At 42.4% G+C, this 14,965-nt stretch overlaps 1 protein-coding gene across 1 annotated transcript in view; it reads left to right on the top strand.

Annotated features, from left to right (window-relative positions):
• The window catches only part of ABLIM1 (actin binding LIM protein 1), a 399,253-nt gene that overhangs the window by 11,119 nt on the left and 373,169 nt on the right, over window positions 1-14,965 (top strand). Inside the window, exon 2 of the mRNA XM_073019387.1 lies at window positions 5,584-5,661. The gene's annotated coding sequence lies outside the window, so the exon portion shown is untranslated. The remainder of the gene's footprint in view (window positions 1-5,583; window positions 5,662-14,965) is intronic.

Here is a 14,965-nt window from a genome sequence, read left to right as displayed (position 1 = left end):
ATTATTACAGAAGTGGGTTATTGTCAAAGTGGGATTATTATAAAAGGGAGTTCAGGCCAGGTGCGGTGGCTCACGCATGTAATTCCAGCACTTTGGGAGGCTGAGGCGGGTGGATCACTGAGGCCAGTAGTTCGAGACTAGCCTGGCCAACATGGTGAAACCCCATCTCTACTAAAAATGCAAAAATTAGCTTGGTGTGGTGGCACGCACCTGTGATTTCTCAGCTACTCATGAGGCTGAGACAGGAGAATTGGTTGAGCTCCGGAGGCAGAGGTTGCAGTGAGCCGAGATCGTGCTACTGCACTCCAGCCTGGGTGACAGAGCTAGACTCTGTCTCAAAAAAAAGAAAAAAAAAAAAAAAAACAGTTGGAATTCAGCCCTTTCTCTCCCACTGTCATGCTCTCTTGCCCTCCCACCTTCTGACGTGGGACGATGCAGCAAGAAGGCCCTCGCCAAGTGCTATTATCTTGATATTGAACTTCCCAGCCTCCAGAACTATGAGAAATACATTTCTTTTTAATAAATTACCTAGTCTGTGGTATTCTGTTGTAACAACACAAAACAGACTTAAACAGGCTTCATGCTTCCTTCAGTTCCCTGTGCACTCAAGTCCCATAGGAGTCAGTGTGGATCAACCTCAGGTAGATGCTACATACACAAGTTTGTGTCACAACTGAGAAACCCTAAGCATAGGAATCCTCCAATCTTATAAGGGGGCTGCTAGCAAACCTGCCCATCCTCCTCTCTGGAGAGAGACATTATCTTTAAGTATTCTGGAATGTAAGCAAATCTTTCCTGAGGAGAGGGAAACTTTTCTATCCTGGAATGTCTCTGGGTGTCTATCTCTACAATCCTGGTCAGGAAACACATCGGCCCTCTGACCTGGGAAGAGACACTATGCTACACACACATCCTTGTAAAGCTAGTCCAGGGTAAGTTGAAATGTCATGGAGAATTGCCTGCCAAAAGTAATAACTGGTAAAGAATGACATGAGGGGAGAACTAGGTCTTCGCAACACTGGGTCACTAGTCTCACATTGTCTCCCTCATGAGGAGGTTTCTTAGGGTGGCTTGAATAAATTTTTGCACAGTCACATAATTGCAGACACATATTGGAAGGCAAACTCCAACACCTGATTTATTACTCTTTATTTGTACTCTGTGATTCCCATATCCTTTGGAGTCTGGGCTATCACTAAGGCGTGGCTTGGAGTGGTCTTGGGAAGTTGCAATCTTGCTAACAACCTCCATGATCTGGCAACTGCTCTAGTGATGTTTTAAAATAGTTTTAAAATTTCAAAACAATTTAAAAATTATAATAGAGGTGCAAATACAGTTCAAAACACCTGCACTATTTGAGGGTAAGCTGCTGACATTATGTCTATCACTCCTATGTACTTTAGTGTGTATTTCCTGCAAACAAGAACATTCTTTGACGTAACTGCAATGCAACTATATTAGTTTCCTGGGGCTGTCATAACGAATTACCACAAACCTGATGGCTTAAAATAACAGAAATTTATTTTCTCATAGTCTGGAGGCCAGAAATCTGAAATGAAGGTGTCAGCAGGGCTGTGCCTCCCCTAAACCCCAAGGCTCCAGGGGAGGATCCTTCCTTGCTCCTTCCAGCTTTTGGTAGTGCCAGGCGCTCCTTGGCTTGTGGCCGCATCGCTTTAATTTCTGCCCTCCTCTTCACATGGCATTCTCATCTTGCGTATTCTCTGTGTGTCTCTTACGAGGACACTTGTCATTGGATTTACAGCTCACCTAGATAATCCAGAATGATCTCATCTCAAGATTCTTAAGTTAATTACATCGGCAAAGATGCTTTTTTCAAATGAGGTCACAGGTTTCAGAGATTAAGATGAAAATATATCTTTTCAGGGGACACCATTCAACCCACTACAATAACCAGCATCTGTGTATTGAAATCAGTATCAGTGTTGAAATTGCTGTTACCTCATCTGCCGACCCCACTTCAGATTTCAGCAGTTGTTTCAATATCCTTTATAGTAAAAAGATCCAGTTTAGAATCCCTTGGTATATTTAGTTGTCATGCCTCTTTAGCGTCCTTCAGTCTGGAACGGTTTCTTGGTCTTTCCTTGCCTTTCATGACTTGACATTTTTGAAGATTATAGGCCGGTTATTTTGTCAAATGGCCTTTAATTTAGGTTCCCAGTGTTTTCTCATAATTAGATTCAGATGTGCATTCCTGGAAGGCCTGCCAGAGAGAGACATTTTCTTCCTGTGCATCCTATCAGGTAGGACCTATTTTCTTCCTTCCTTCCTTCCTTCCTTCCTTCTTTCCTATCTTTTTTTTTTTTTTTGAGATGGAATTTTGCTCTTGTCACACAGGCTGAAGTGCAATTGCACGATCTCAGTTCACTGCAACCTCCACCTCCCGCATTTGAGCGATTCTTCTGAATCAGCCTCTCGAATAACTGGGATTACAGGTATGTGTGACCATGCCCAGCTAATTTTCTTTTTTTTTTTTTTTCTTTTGTATTTTTAGTAGAGATGGGGTTTCACCATGTTGGTCAGGCTGGTCTCGAACTCCTGACCTCAAGTGAACCACCTGCCTTGGCCTCCCAAAGTGCTGGGATTACAGTCATGAACCACCACGCCTGGCTACCTATTTTCAATTTGATCTATTGGTTAAAGTGGAGACCACCAGACTTCTCCACTGATAAGTTACTCTTTTCCTATGTATGTAAGTATCCTGTTCTTTGTCAAACTTTCAATTTAATTCTATCACTGTGGACTTACAGTTTCTTATTTTAATCAAAGAGTTATAAACCATTACTATTATTTTTTCTTCTTTGTCTTTTTGTTTTGTTTTGTTTTGTTTTAGATGGAGTCTCTCTATGTCACCCAGGCTAGAGGGCAATGGCTTGATCTCAGCTCACTACAAACTCTGCCTCCTAGGTTCAAGCAATTCTCCTGCCTCAGCCTCCCGAGTAGCTGGAATTACAGGTGCGTGCCACCTCACCTGGCTAAGTTTTTTGTATTTTTAGTAGAGATGGAGTTTCACCATATTGTCCAGGCTAGTCTCAAACTCCTGACCTGAAGTGATCTGCCTGCCTCAGCCTGTCAAGGTGCTGGGATTCCAGGCGTGAGCCACTGTACCCTTCCTCTTCTTTGTCTTCATGTTATTATTTGATTCTCAAATTTTAGACAGTGGGAGTCCCTGCAGGCTGGCTGGCTTTTTCTTTTTTCTTTTTTTTTTTTTTTTTTTCCTTTTTACAGGTCACCATCCTTCTTTGAGCTTTTTCTTGCTTTCTGGCAGAAGACATTCCAGTCTTATTTCGTACTCTTCATGAATCAGTACAGATCCATATTTGTGACCATCTCTTGGCCCAGAAAAAGCAAAACAACCAAATGTACTGTTTGATGTTTTACCCACTGGGAGGATTTTATTTCTCACCTCTTTTTTAAGGACACTCCTTGGAGTTGAAACATTGTAGGAGTCCTCTTCTAGTTGGTGCCAGCATGTCATGAAGCAGTATCTGTAAACCAGGCCTTCATTTTTTTCCCCTTAGCTGATGAAGAAGAATCCTCTCATGAGACCATAGGCATGGACTGAAGGAGAGACAGCAAGACCTCAGGAGTAAGTGTTGTAAGATATTGAGTCACCTGCTCGTGCAACTTGTCCATTGAACCTACTTGAGCCTAATTTCTTATATGCTGTTTCCACTGAATGAAGGATTGCTGTTATCCATACTCAACATTATGCTTTGGTGGGTTAGATACCAGTGTTCGTGATGGCAGCTTGGATTGCACAATTACTTAATGTCCCATGTTTAGGCCTAGTAGTAATACAGGAGCTTTTTCTCAAAATAGGAATCATTATAGTAGAAGAGGGCATGACTTTGCTCCAGAGACCTGTGGACCCTCCTACTGGGGTTTACCAGAGACGCCATATAACATCCCTATATGCCACAGACACTGAGCATCACTGGATCTGTTGAGTCATCAAGCCCAATGGGCAAGACAGCCTGCATTATATCCTGGATCTACTTCATAACTTTCTTTTGCTCTACTCTCTACTCAGAACCAACAGCCTTATAGGCAACTGGGAAAATGGGTTGGAGTAGTGTACAATGATAGCATGTAATATCTCCAAAAATTCAAGAAGGCCCCCAAATCATCATGTCTTCTTTTTAGTAATACACAATACAAGGTATAGTAACTTATATTTCATTTTGGAGGAGGTATCCTGACGTGTTCTAAACCACTGAATCCCTAGAAATCCAGTGTAGGCCGTGGAGGCCTACTCATGGAGGTTTTCTTCAACCATTTGCCTCTAATGTACCTTAATAAGACATCTAAGGGGCTTGCTACTTTCTGCTTATTAAGTAAAATCAGAATAATGCCATCACTTTGCTTATTAGGTAAAATTAGCATAATGCAGCAGATCATTGTGACGTTCTATAGAGTGTCAAGATGATTGAAATTTCTGCAGATGAGATTAAAGCTGACAGCAGGAGGCTGGGTGAGGTGGCTCACACCTGTAAATCCCAGTACTTTGGGAGGCTGAGGCAGGTGGATCACTTGAGCTCAGGAGTTCAAGACCAGCCTGGTCAACATAGTGAAACCCTGTCTCTACTAAAAATACAAAAATTAGCCAGCCATGGTGGCTCATACCTGTAGACCCAGCTACCTGGGAGGCTGAGGCAGGAGAATCATTTGAACCTGGGAGGCAGAGGTTGTAGTAAGTTGAGATCGTGCAACTGTACTCTAGCCTGTCTCAAAAAAAAAAAGAAAAAAAAAAAAGAAAAAAGGGCTGACAGCAGGAAAGTTGGCATCGCCCTAAGATACAATCATAAGATGTCCCTAGAAACCAAATTTCTTCTAGTGGTCCTTGCAAATTGGTAATAGAGAATAAAAAGCACTTGCCAGAGCAATAGCTACATGCCAGGTGCTGGGACTGTGTTGATTTGCTTCAATAAAGAAAACATAGTAGAACAGCATCTGAGGTTGGAGTTACCACTTAAAAGTATGATTATTCACAGTCATTTTCTAAGACCTATTTACCTTCTGTACAGGCTGGACAGGTGAAATAAATGGGAATATAATAGTAATCACCAGATCTGTATTTTTCACGTCTTTGATTTTTGCATGAATCTCTGCAGTTACCTCCAGGGATGCAGTTTTGCTTTTGGTTTATGATTTTGATAGGAAGAAAAAGTTTCAAGGGCTTCCACATCAGCCTTCCTACCATAACAGTCTTTACTTCACCAGTCAAAGAACCATTGCAAGGATTCTGCCTGTTGCCAAGCATGTCTATTCTAATTATACAGTCAGAGACGGGGGAAATCACCATAGGATGGGCATGTAGATGAACTTAGGCCAAAATACTATTTATTACATGAACATTATAAGCCACCACTTTGACTGGTGGAACACAGTATTATTATGGATCTTCAAGAAATTGTATCAGTTTAGGGCTAGTGTATAGAAGTTCTCAAAAAACTTGGGTGTTCTTTCTCTAGTGTACGGTAACCTTAGAAAAATGTCTACAGGCCCCTTTGGGAATGACTTGGAGGAAGATGTATATTATATTCCTTTTATATTTTTGTACAGTCTTTCCTCAAGAGGACTAAGCCTCCCCATCACTCAAGAGACCCTGGATTCAAGAGCTGCCTAACATCTAGAAACTTGGTAAGAGGTCAAGACTTTAATGTAATTTGATTCAGATTTCTAGCCACCAGACATAGAGTTCTTACTGTTGTATTGATCAAGTGATACTTCAGTAGGCTGACCGTTTATTTCATTCCAAGATGTATCATGATCCATAGTCTGCTAGGTTAAGACATTTTGATTATATTCCAGTACTTTCTGCTGTCATTACAGTAATTTCCTCTACCATGTTTCTGTTAGTTAAGTGCTTCCACTTGGCCTGTATCTCTTCTGAATCCCATCATTTCCACTGTCTCACTGGCAGCCTCTCTTACTGTCATCTCACCATCACGGAGCTTCTCAAGGATGCTTGCTCTCACTTCATTAATGCATTTCTCATGGCATAATGAACAAAGTGCCTTTTTAGCCTTCCAGAAGGATATAATGGGGGATGGATATGCATGTTGGAAATGATAAATGAGCTTCACATTCTGTTCCTCTGATCTATGAGTACACTCCTCTGTGTCTATGCCAAGGACATTCTAACAGGTCAACTTTATAGAACGTTGAGCCCAAAGTTCAGTCAGTCAGCCAAGCAAACTGTTAGAGCTGCTTCCAGCGGTGCTAGTTCACACACCTTAAACCCAGAATCTCTTGTAAATGCATTCATATGAGTACATTTGATATGATCTAATTTTATGTCTTTCCTTTTCGAGTACCACTTGTCAAATTCATTTCTAACATATTTCCTAGGTTTTCTCTACATACTTCCCAATCTCTCTACATATTAGAAAAATCTGGAAATTCTTTCAGCATATGAGCTATGTCTTCCTGGGTTAAACTTAACACTCATCTCCTTAGAGGATCCTGATATTTGACTCCAGTTATGAGTCTAGAGTCATTCAGGAGTAGTCAGGGAGGGTCTTGAGGATAGGCATCTCTTTGCAAGGCAACTTCCCTGAGCTGTACAGGATCTTTAAGCAAACCTTGTCTCCTCAGACACACAGGAGGGTAGACTGTTTCTTCTTGCAAGAGAGGCTTGGAGAGTCTTGGGAGTTAAAACATTTCAACTTTGTTCAGTTACACCTAGAGGACCCCATTCCAAGTCTCTGGTCTACTCCCTCTGAGTGTCATAAATGTAAGACAGTATGTCTTATGACAAGTCTGTGAATTCAACTGAAGTTATCATTTTGCAATCCAGACAACTAAATTTTGGGTCTGATTTTCAGTAAGTTTGACTCTATAGCTATATATAAAAAAATAGTAGATTATCTTAGGGCCACCATGGATTCTCTGTAGTTTTTTTGTGATTTGAGATTTTTTTTTTTTTTTTTTGAGACAGAGTCTAATTCTGTTGCCCAGGCTGGAGTGCAGTGGCCTGATCTTGGTTCACTGCAACCTCCACCTCCTGGTTCAGGCGATTCTCTTGCCTCAGCCTCTCGAATAGCTGGGATTACAGGCACCTGCCACCACACCTGGCTAATTTTTGTATTTTTAGTAGAGATAGGGTTTCGCCATGTTGTCCAGGCTGCTCTAAAACTCCTGACCTCAAGTGATCCACCTGCCTTGGCCTCCTAAAGTGCTGGGATTACAGGTGTGAACCATCATGCCCATGTGGGATGAATCTTTAAAACCCTGGTTTTAAGCTGGGTGCAGTGATGTACACCTGTAATCCCAGCTACTCAGGAGGCTGAGGTGGAAGGATCGCCTGAGCCCAGGAGTTTGAAGTCAGCCTGGACAACATTGCAAGACTCCATTAAAAAAGAAAACAAAAAACCAAACCAAAACAAAAAAAACACTAACTCTGATTTTTTTTTCTTTCTGTATTCTCTTTAGTGTAGTCAAAAGCAGCTAATCCACCCCACAGTTCTTACAGTCTTTATTACTACCATAGCCACTTGGTCTTTCAAGCCACTTGTTTCAGTAAAATGTAGACACTTCACACAAACAACTACAGGTGATAATTTTGTTCCTCATATGCGCTGCATATCTGCAGACCACTAGATTCCAATTTCCAATTAACAAAGAGTTCAGTACTGCTTTCAAAGTTGAAGACATAACCAAACAATCCTAAATCCCATTTTTTGAAAGTTTATTTCCTAGGAGTACTCTGTCACCAGGTACCACATTGGTTAGGGTGTACTCAGGAAACAGAAACCACACTAGTCATTTCAGCAGAGAGAATGTAATATAAGAAATGTGTTATGGGCTAAGCGCAGCGGCTCATGCCTGTAATTCCAGCACTTTGGGAGGCCGAAGCAGGTGAATCACTTGAGGTCAGGAGTTCGAGACCAGCCTGGCCAACATGGCAAAATATATTTTTATTTTACACACACACACAAAAAGAAATTAGCTGGGTGTGGTGGCTTGCACCTGTGGTCCCAGCAACTTAGGAGACTGAGGCAGAGGATCACCTGAGCCCAGGAGGCAGAGGTTGCAGTGCCACTGCACTCCAGCCTGGGTGACAGAGCGAGACCCCATCTCAAAAAAAATTTAAAAAAAATAAAAAAACAAAAGAGTTCCATGGGACTTTTGCTTTAAAAAAGTGACAGGCAGACATCAAGGTCCAGAGATCATAAACTTCCAGGGGAACAAAGGGAAGAAGAGAAGTTTGTGTTTTTTAGAAACTGGAGGCTTGGAGGAGGGCCCCATAGAGCCGGGGCTTAGATCCCTGAGGAAGAGGTCCTGCCCTGCTGGTACTGGGGCCTCAGAGGGGGCACCTTAAAGCTAATTTTGGAAGTGCCCAAAAAAGTGAGAGACTAAAGCCAACACTGCACAGAGGAAAGTGGTGTTGCTGAGGTAACACTGATAGGAACAGCACAGAGCAGAAGAGGCAGTCCCGTCTTCTGCCTCCTACTCTCCCTCTAGCACCCACTACAGGCGGAACCGAACAGAGAACTACCTGGCAAAAAAAGGAAGAGTTTGCAGGCTCCCAGACCCAGACCACAAAGCCGAATTTACAAGGGTGGGTTTAGAACTGATGGAACACAATTATGAATGTTTTAACACATAACTGCAGACTTAATTACAATAAAGGATGTGGTGAAACAGATGTTTATATGTGGAGTCAGCATGTCTGTAGGTGGGGCAGCTGTAAATACAGTTGGCCGTTAAACAACATGGGTTTGAGCTGTGTGGGCCCACTTCTATGTGGACTTTTTCTGCCTCTGCCACCCCTGAGAGAGCAAGACCAACCCCTTCTCTTCCTCAGCCTACTCAATGTAAAGACAACAAAGACCTTTATGATGATCCACTTCCACTTAATACACAGTAAATACATTTTCTTTTTTTTTTTTATGATGATCTTGGTTTAAAAAGTTTTTTTAAAAATAGAGACAGAGTTTTGCCATGTTGTCCAGGCTGGTCTCAAACTCCTGTTATCAAATGATCCTCCTGCCTCAGCTTCCCAAAGTGCTGGGATCACAAACATGAACCACTGCACCTGGCATCATTTTCTGAATAGTATTTCCTTTTCTCTGGCTTACTTTATTATAAGAATACAGTATGTAATGTATAAGTACCATACAAAATGTGTGTTTATCGACTGTTTGTATTATTGGTAAGGCTTCCAGTCAACAGTAGGCTATTAGTAGTTAAGTTTCGGGGAGTCAAACATTTTATGTGGATTTTCTTTTTCTTTTCTTTTCTGAGTCGGAGTCTTGCTCTTGTCACCCAGGCTGGAGTGCAGTGGCACGATCTCAGCTCACTGCAACCTCCACTTTCGGGGTTCAAGCAATTCTCCTGTCTCAGGCTTCCAAGTAGCTGGGATTACAGGCATGCACCATGCCTGGCTAATTTTTGTATTTTTAGTAGAGATGGGGCTTCACCATGTTGGCCAGGCCAGTCTCGAACTACTAATCTCAAATGATCAGCCCACCTCGGCCTCCCAGAGTGCTGGGATTACAGGCATGAGCCACCATGCCCACCCTTATATGTGGATTTTCAACTGTCCCCAACCCCCATGTTATTCAGGTATGTTATACTGGTGATGCAAATAATAAGAGTGGTGTCGCCAAAAATAATGTTATTTTCCAAAGCAGTGAGCAACTTTTGGTAATTTTCCAAAAACTAATGTACCATTTCCCCTTAATTTACAGAGTGGTGCATTCCTGGAAATTGTATTGCATTATAAATACTCACCTAATAGTAAATGGTTTCTTTACCTATATGGATATCCTGCCAGAGATGTAAAAGTTATACAGGACAAGAGGGAATTCTTACTTTTATAGGACTTTCCTGTATATTACAGGATGTCTAGTACTGTCTCCTGGGTCCTATAGTCCTCCGCAAATTTCCAAAACACCTCCTAGAATATGGCAGTATCCTTTCCATTAAGACTGACTGCCATAGGATCTTACCATCAGGTAAGGGCATAAGGATTTTGGATATTATTTTGAGTGAAACTAGAAGCCATTTGAGGGTTTCAAACAAACACACTCAATCTTTTTTTACATTAAAAATGTTATTCTGGGCTGGGCGCTGTGGCTCACACCTGTAATCTCAGCACTTTGGGAGGCTGAGATGGGTGGATTGCTTTGAGTTCAGGAGTTTGAGACCAACCTGGGCAAAATGGCAAAACCCCATCTCCACAAAAATATAAAGATTCAGCCTGGTATGGTGGCTGATGCCTGTATTCCCAGATACTCAGGAGGCTGAGCCTGGGTAATCACTTGAGCCTGGGAAGCAGAGGTTGCAGTGAGCCAAGATCATGCAATTGCACTTCAGCCTGGGCGACAGAGTGAGACCCCGTGTCAAAAAAGAAAAAAAATTATTCCAGCTGATGCTATGTGGCAAATAGACTGTGGGAAAGGCAAGAATGAAAGCAGGGAGTCCAGACAGAGGCCTCCTATGATTTCAGTAAGAAGTGATGGTGGCTTGAGTAGTGGAGGAAGTGGTGATAAGCAGCTGGACTCTGGATATATTTCAAAGGTAGAGCAGGTAGGAGTTGCTAAAAAATTGGATATGAATGAGAAAAGAGCAAGGTAAAGGATGATGCCAGGTTTTTGGCCTGAACAACTGTGAATGGTGGTGCCGTTTGTAAATATGGAAAATACTGGTAAGGAGTGGGTTTTTGGAGTAGGGGGGATCAGTAGTTCTGTTTTCAGTCTGTCAAATGCCTGTTAGATATTCAGATGGAGATGCTGAAGAGGCAGTTGGATATACCAGTCTAGGGCTCACGGGAGAGGTCAGTGTGGAAATGTAAATGAGAGAGTAGCCAGGACCTAAATGGAATTTTAACTATATGAACCTGGATGCAATCACCAAGGGAGAGAAAAGGTGATCACCTTCCTTCATAGGAAGGGAAGAGGTTCAAGGAATGACCCAGTGGTACTCCAAGATTTGGAGGCTGGGAAGAGGCAGAGGTGCCAGCATAGGAGAGTAACATCATCCTGCACTATATTTTCTGACTGTAATACAATAATAGCTAGTGCCGAGCCTATTTTAAGAACTTAATATATACCGTACTGGCTGGGCGCAGTGGCTCATGCCTGTAATCCCAACACTTTGGGAGACTGAGGTGGGCAGATCATGAGGTCAAAAGATTGAGACCATCCTGGCCAATATGGTGAAACCCACCCCGTCTATACCAAAAATACAAAAATTAGCTGGGCATGGTGGCGCGTGCCTGTAGTACCAGCTACTTGGGAAGCTGAGACAGGAGAATCGCTTGATTCCAGGAGGTGGAGGTTGCAGTGAGCTGAGATTGCGCCACTGCACTCCAGCCTGGCAACAGAGCAAGACTCTGTCTCAAAAAAAAAAAAAAAAATTAATTAAAAAAATATACATATATACTGTACTACTATGTTTTGGTTTGTTTGTTTTTTATAGAGACAGGGTCTTGCTTTGTCACCCAGGCTGGAGTGTAGTGGCATGAGCATAGCTCACAGCATGCTCGAACTCCAGGCTCAAATGATCCTCCCACAACCTCGGCCTCCCAAGTAGCTGGGACTACAGATGCACACCACCATGCCCAGCTAATTTTTTTTTTTTTAATTTTTGTAGACGTGGGGGTCTCATCATCTTGCCCAGCCTGGTCTTGAACTCCTGGGCTCAAGCAATCCTCCTGCCTCAGCTTCCCAAAGTGCTGGGATTACAGGTGTGAGCCACTGTGCCCTGCCTGTACCCCCCCCTTTTTTTTTTTTTTTGAGATGGAATCTTGCTTTGTCTCCCAATCTGGAGTGAAGTGGTACAATCTTGGCTCACTGCAACCTCTGCCTACTGGGTTCAAATGATTCTTCTGCCTCAGCCTCTGAGTAAGTAGCTGGGACTACAGGCGCACACCACCACACTCAGCTAATTTTTTTTTTTCTTTTTTTGAGACGGAGTCTTACTCTGTCGCCCAGGCTGGAATGCAGTGGCTGGATCTCAGCTCACTGCAAGCTCCGCCTCTGGGGTTCACGCCATTCTCCTGCCTCAGCCTCCCGAGTAGCTGGGACTACAGGCGCCCGCCACCACGCCCGGCTAGTTTTTTATATTTTTTAGTAGAGACGGGGTTTCACCATGTTAGCCAGGATGGTCTCGATCTCCTGACCTTGTGATCCACCCGTCTCGGCCTCCCAAAGTGCTGGGATTACAGGTGTGAGCCACCGCGCCCAGCCAATAGCACATTATTATAAAAAAAAAAAACATGTAAGATAAATTAGTTGCACTTATCTTCATTGGATAAAAACATAGTAACATAGTCATTACACAGTTACCTGCTTTGTGGACATAGTTAATAGTAAAATAACAAATAAGTAATTTCTTTTACTTCACAAATAATGACAGTATTTTTTATAGTGAGTTCAACTTTGTGAGAAATTTAACCTTGTGTAAAGACAACAATGTGTTATGTTACTTAGATGAAGTAGACAAGATAACTTCATAATACCAGGCCACAGAGCGGAATATTTAGGAATTGTAGGCCAATCTAACTGTCCTGTCCCACTTTAGCCCCAGAAGGCCATAAATCAACATGTAATGAGATAATTTACATTTTTATATTAAGTCTTTGAAACTTGCTGAGTATTTATCAGTTGGGACTTGTGTTTCAAGTGCTCAATAGTCACATGCAGCTAGTGGCTACCACATTGTATAGCATAGTTTTTTTCAAAGGAGGAAATCCATAGAGGTGTAAAATAAGGAAGGGATACTGCAGGAAAGACAGGAGGGTGGAAGTGAGATTGCAGTGGGTTAAAAAATCAGAGTTTCTGAGAAGATATAAGGCAATGGAATTTCGAGCACCATTGAATGAAAGAGAGATAGAGACACTAAGTGTGTGTAAGAGTGCTACCTAGGGAAACATTGACTGTGGAACTAGTGGGCAGCTTTGGAATTTGATGACTGTGTATCCAATCTATACTGTTATGTGATTTTTCTCCAGCAACCTTCGGTAATCTGGTTGTAGGTAATAGAAAGATAGTCATTTGATATCAATCAGAAGTAAGGTTTTTCCATTCAGATATGAAGAAGGGACTATGAGTTAACGGAGTTGAAGGATATATTCAGAAAGTGGCTCAAGTGATGGACCTTAAAATCTAATATGAAGTGGAAATGAAGACAGGAGGGAGCTGATATGGAGAAAGTAGATATGACAATTTCTTGGAGGTTCCAACAAGGTCTGGGGACCCATCTCTTGGGAATAGTTGATGAGAGAATTGGAAGAATAGGAAGTTACAGTGAGAGAGTGAGATGATTGGATTTGTTATTTTAGAAGTTGGACAGTTTTGTTGATGACAAATTTAGGGTGTTGATGTGGGGATGGGCATTGAAATGGAGTGGATGGGAAAGGCATTAGAGATGATGAGGTCAAGAAGCTGAAAGTTCATGGTTTGGGATGGGTCACCCATGAGGACATGGAAGTCCGAGGATGATGGCAGGACTTGGAGTGAGGAGAACGATGTCCCATGGCCCAGAAGTCTACAAATAACAGCAACAAGGTGGGGTGGAGGTTGGTATAGCCAAATGGCTTAAAGCTAAGAGGAGTAGGAATTTTGACATGAGAGTGGAAAAGCAAGGTCTGGGAGTAGCACTGGGGAGAGAGGAGGTTACCAACCTTAAAGATCATGTAGTTCAAAGAGCTCTATAGATAAGGAAACTGGAGTCAGAGAGTGGTAGCCAGCCTCCAAGATATCCCCCAGTGAGCCCCACTTTATGGTATTCACATCCTCATGTAGTACCCTCCTGCAGTGTACCAAGGTCAGTTTATGTGAAGGGTAGAATACAGCAGAAGTATGTTATGTCTGAGATGAGATTTAAAGGCTAGTGTTCACTCTTGTCTAGTTGTCCTCTTGCTCTTGAGTCATCACTCTGGGGGAAGCCAACTGACATCACAAACAACCCTGGAGAGACCCACATGGCAAGGAACTGAAGCCTGTTGCCAGCAACCATATGAGTGAGCTTAGAAGCAGATCCCCCGGCCCCAGTCAAGCCTTCAGATGACAGCAGTTCCAGCTGACATCTTTATTGCAACCTCTTGAGAATCCCTGAGCCCTCTGGGACCTGTTAGGCCACTCCTGAATTCCCAACCCACAGAAACTGGGTGATAATATGTTTATTATTTTAAGCCTCTATGCTTGGGGTAATTTGTTAAGCAGCAATAGATAAATAATACTGAAAAATTTTGAAGCTTACCCAAAGTCACAAAACTAGTTAGTGGCCAACGTGAAGTGAGAACACAGGGCTCCTGCCTCTCAGGTCAAGGTTCTGTAAGATCACACGTATCTGAGGATATCTTGGCCTCCTTTTGTAGTGGATGCCCATAAACTCAGGAGGTGGTAATAACTACCTGAAAATATTGAATACATCATATTTTTGCTTTTTTATAGGCAAAATAAAATGAAAACAAGGACATGCTTTCTCATGGAATATGGAATCATATTTAGTAAGATAAGTAATTTCACATCCCTACCATATAGTAATATGTAAGTATTTCTAAAGGAGGCTTACATCTTTTTGCCACAATTTCTGGAAGAATTGAGAGAATTAATTCAGGTTTGTGCAGCAACTAAGTGGTAAAACCAGAAATGTAATTTCTTTTTTTTTTTTTGAGATGGAGTCTCATTCTTGTCGCCCAGGCTGAAGTGCAATGGCATGATCTCAGCTCGCTGCAACATTTGCCTCCTGTGTTCAAGCGATTCTCCTGCCTCATCCTCCCAAGTAACTGATACTACAGGCTTGTGCCACCATGCCTGGCTAGTTTTTAAATATTTTTAGTAGAGACAGGGTTTTGCCATTTTGGCCAGGCTGGTCTCAAACTCCTGGCCTCGGGTGATCCACCCACTTCGGCCTCCCAAAGTGCTGGGATTACAGGTGTGGGCTACTGTGCCCAGCCAAGAAATGTAATTTCTACTTGGCTTCTTTTGAC

Source organism: Chlorocebus sabaeus, chromosome 9 (genome assembly GCF_047675955.1).
Source record: "Chlorocebus sabaeus isolate Y175 chromosome 9, mChlSab1.0.hap1, whole genome shotgun sequence".
NCBI classification, from domain to species: Eukaryota; Metazoa; Chordata; class Mammalia; order Primates; family Cercopithecidae; genus Chlorocebus; species Chlorocebus sabaeus.
This window is presented reverse-complemented; position numbering and strand designations above follow the sequence as displayed.